This window comes from Amphimedon queenslandica, unplaced genomic scaffold (genome assembly GCF_000090795.2).
Source record: "Amphimedon queenslandica unplaced genomic scaffold, v1.1 AMPQUscaffold_12232, whole genome shotgun sequence".
Classification (NCBI taxonomy): Eukaryota; Metazoa; Porifera; class Demospongiae; order Haplosclerida; family Niphatidae; genus Amphimedon; species Amphimedon queenslandica.
In genome coordinates this window covers 7,258-11,636 of record NW_003547529.1, presented here as the reverse complement: position 1 = coordinate 11,636, position 4,379 = coordinate 7,258, and the positions used below count along the sequence as shown (strand labels likewise).

The 4,379-nt window shown below is 31.4% G+C and overlaps 1 protein-coding gene and 1 long non-coding RNA gene across 2 annotated transcripts in view; one reads left to right on the top strand and one right to left on the bottom strand.

Moving 5' to 3' along the window:
* The window catches only part of LOC109588212 (kelch domain-containing protein 10-like), a 14,307-nt gene that overhangs the window by 2,677 nt on the left and 7,251 nt on the right, over positions 1–4,379 (bottom strand). The window lies entirely within an intron of this gene.
* LOC109588214 (uncharacterized) lies at positions 2,231–4,041 on the top strand. The gene is made up of 2 exons (XR_002188021.1): positions 2,231–2,310; positions 3,802–4,041. It is a non-coding gene; the product is annotated as an uncharacterized LOC109588214 (long non-coding RNA).

Here is a 4,379-nt window from a genome sequence, read left to right as displayed (position 1 = left end):
TTAAAAGGTGCTTTTAAAATTCCTTAAGAAACAGCTCATATTATGATTCTGAATACTTTTGCTAAATAATAAAAAAAACAATAGTTAAATTGATGTCTTTACTCAATTACTGGAAGTGTTCCACCCTATGTTTATGTTCCTTAATAGTTTGTCTATTTCTTCCTTCTTTCCTTTCTTCTCTTTGTCCTTTCCTCCTCTCTCTCTCTCTTCCCTCACTCCTCTTGTTCTTTACTTCATCTTTTGTCTCTCACTCCATCTCTCACTACTTCCCTCCCTCTCTCCATTTCTTGATAGGGAGAGGTTTGGTCATGAGGAGATAGGAGCTGAAAATGGAAAGAAGGAGAATCGCACAGCAACTGGTGAATTATTTAAATTCAGTGCATTCCTTGATGTACGTATGTCACTACCTTACTACTTATCATTGTTTTGTATTTGAAACTGAAATGTGTAAGCATATCCACTTAAAGTTAGCATTTTTCCTTATATTGAGATTTTTTATAAATTCCTATGATTAAAGTACCTCAATAAGTACCTTATTTTCAATTTTAATCTACATGTAGTTCATGATTTTTTATTGAAAATTGTTATAGAAAAGTCTGTTATTATTATTTGCATATTCTTGAGCTTATTTTGACTGATAGGATAACATTTTTTGCAAATGAATCATTAAATTTTGCAGAATTGGCTTTTTTATTTATTGGGCTATAGTAGTATTTTATTTATGCATAATAAATATTTTCTTGCATATTATTCTTATAGCGATACAATACCAGTGATATATACATGGTTGGTGACATGCCTCTGAGTATGCAGGAGGAATGGTCTATTCCTAGTTTCTTAATATGTGGTGGCTACACTGAGAACCTTGCATTTATAAATGTATGGTAAGTATGAGCACCTTTACATACACACACTCTTTCTTTTCTTTTTAATTATTTTTATCTTGATAGTCATTTCCAAATTATCATAATTTATTATTTTTAAATGTCTTGATTTCATTTATTGTTATCTTTATCTTCTCTCTCTGTAGGTTCAGCAGTGGTGGTACTAAGTCAGTCCTTCACACTGATAGTATGGAGAACTTTCATTGTGTTGTCTCCGGGCATAAAGTTTTTGTCATGTTTGAGCCTCTTTATTCTGAAGCCATTGGACCAGAACACAAGAACCTAGGATACTATCACATTGATGTTGGCACGTAAGAGAAATACTTTTGATAAGGCTTTGAAGCACACTATAAAATAGTCACTGCAATGTAAAAATTTCCTGCAGCATAATTGCTGTTCTGTTGGTCTTAATAATAATATTATTTACTTACCTAAAAATAAACTTTCTGTTTACACAAGGGCATCTGTTTTCCAGACGTTGACCTGCTTCCAATCAAACTTGGATTGTTAATGAATTTTTTCAAAATTTGGCCAACAACCATTAGTAATTTAGTACTGGGTATTACGTTAAAATTGAAAGAGTTCTTTATTTTTATAATTTTTAAACATAAAAAAGTTTGATCAGATTTCAATCAAATTAAATTTTTTTAACAATTTTTAATTTTGCTCAAAAATTAGACAAAATACCATGAATTATAGTATGGGGACTTTTATCAAGAATGCCTTCGAGATTATTATTTTTAAAATAATTTTTTCTGATGTATATTCACCTTCTTACATTGTTTAGAAAGTTTACACTAATTCAAGCAAGTTTGGATCTTTTACGAATTTTAAAGCTGCTAAAAATCAGGTAAATGACCCTGTACTACAGTACAGGGTTTTCAGCCAAAGTTTTTAAAAACAGATTGGAAAGAATTCTCTATTTTTATAATTTTTTAATGCATATATGTGTTTTTATGTTGCGTAGGTGGTTTAAGTTAATTCCGAGCAAATTTGGTTTTTTTATAAATTTTTTAATTTGCTCAAAAATTCTGCTTCAGCCTATTTTCATTGAAAATGGCTAGGAGAGAATTTTTCATTTTACATTTTTTCTGATGCATATACCAGGGTACATGTTTTATGTAGTTTAGTAAGTTTAAGTTGATTCCAAGTAAATAAAAATTTTTAAATTTGCTCAAAGTATAGGGCAAGGTTTTGGACTCAATTTTGACAAAAACTTGTAGGAGATAATTCTACATTTTAATAATTTTTCTGATACATTTACATGTTCTAATGCTTAACTACATGTATGTATGTATGAGATTCTGTTGCCATGACCACTGAATGATTTGTTACTTTATTTTTTAGACAATTTCAGCAAGGATACTGAACTATTTCAAAAACAAGCAGTCCAAATGAGGTGAAAATATAGGAACAAAATTATAAGGTAATTTTAAAGTTACAATGAAAGTATTACACACATAAAGGACCCTATAACATTGTGAGTCTTGGTGCAAGCTGTGTACATTATTTTATTTTTTGATGCATATTGACGTCCTTATGTTGTGTAGAAAGTTTGAGCTAATTCCGACTTCAATTTTTCAAATTACGGCCATTTTATAAAAATGTTAAAATTCTGAAAAATACCCATGTTTTTTCCAAAAATGGCTCCAAAATCATCAATTTTTTTTTTAATTATTTGATACACATTGATTTCCTCATGCTGTGTAGAAAGTTTGAGGTAATTACAACTTAAATTTTTCAAGTTATGGTCATTATAAGAAAACACTAAAATTCTGAAAAGTACCCAACGCTATAGCCCATAGTTTTTCAAGAAAATTGGTCCTAGATCAACTCAAATTTTTTTTACATTTTCTGCTGCATATTGATGTCCTTATACATGTATATGCTGTGTAGAAAGCTTGAACTGATTCCGACTTCAATTTTTAAAGTTACGGCCATTTTAAGAAAACGCAAAAATTTTGAAAAGTATCCAAAGCTATATCCCATGGTTTTTTTTCAAAAAGTGGCTCCGAAATGACCCCAAAATTTTCTGATACATATTGATGTCCTTATGCTGTGTAGAAAGTTTGAGCTGATTCTGTCTTCAATTTTTCCAGTTATGGCCATTTTAAGAAAACGCCAAAATTTAGAAAAGTACCCAAGGCTATAGCCCATGGTTTTTTTCAAAAAATGGCTCCGAAATTGCCCCAAATTTTTATTACATTTTCTAATACATATTGATGTCCTTATGCTGTGTAGAAAGTTTGAGCTGATTCTGACTTCAATTTTTCAAGTTACGGCCATGTAAAAAACACCAAATTTTGAAAAGTACCCAAGGATATAATAGCTAGCCCATGTTTTTTTTTCAAAAAATGGCTCCGAAATCACCCCAAATTTTTATTGCATTTTCTGATACATATTGATGTCCTTATGCTGTGTAGAAAGTTTGAGCTGATTCTGACTTCAATTTTTCCAGTTACGGCCATTTTAAGAAAACGCTAAAATTTAGAAAAGTACCCAAGGCTATAGCCCATGTTCTTTTCCACAAAATGGCTCTAAAATCAATCCAAATTTTTATTACATTTTTTGATACGTATTGATGTCCTTATGCTGTGTAGAAAGTTTAAGCTGATTCCGACTTCAATTTTTCAAGTTACGGCCATTTTAAGAAAACGCCAAAATTTTGAAAAGTACCCAAGGCTATAGCCCATATTTTTTTTCAAAAAATGGCTCCGAAATCACCCCAAATTTTTATTACATTTTCTGATACATATTGATGTCTTCATGCTGTGTAGAAAGTTTGAGCTGATTCTGACTTCAATTTTTCAAGTTACAGCCATTTAAAAAAACACCAAAATTTTGAAAAATAGAGATAAAGAGAATGCAGTTACTAGTTCTGATCTGATATTATACTTTATTGTTTTGTGGTTTGTAGGTAGTTAAAGAGACCAGATGGATCTATACATGCTGAAGATGTCAAGAATGTTCCCTGAGCCATTTTTGACGAAATACAATGTATTGTATTAGTGTTGGGGCATTTGCCATCCCTTGAACTTAATTCATTGATCACTGATTTGCCCAGTTTATCACAGTTCATACACTGATATCTGTTATATTAGTATTTTTATAAGCAACTGGCTTGTGTCGCATCATTTTGTTGATGGTACTTTAAAATTAGTCTGGGCCCCAGCCCCTTCGCTTTGAGAGGAAGGGTCTGGTATCACTAGCATCACCCACTCGTTCTGGTGGAATGCGGAAATGACTTATTATGACAATGTACTAGAGTAGAATTATTATTATTCATAGTGTTACAACAATAATAATGAATACTGATAAGTGTTAAATGGCACGTGTAGTCTTGATGGAGTCTTTCTTCCTACTGTCTTGGCTGTGGAAGCCCTAATGTACCAGCATATAATCGCCGTAAACTCTCAAGTAAAGTTAGTGGAGATGTTAAAGATGCTTGGAAGCATAAACAGCCATATTTTAGCTTGGAAGCATAAACAGCCATAT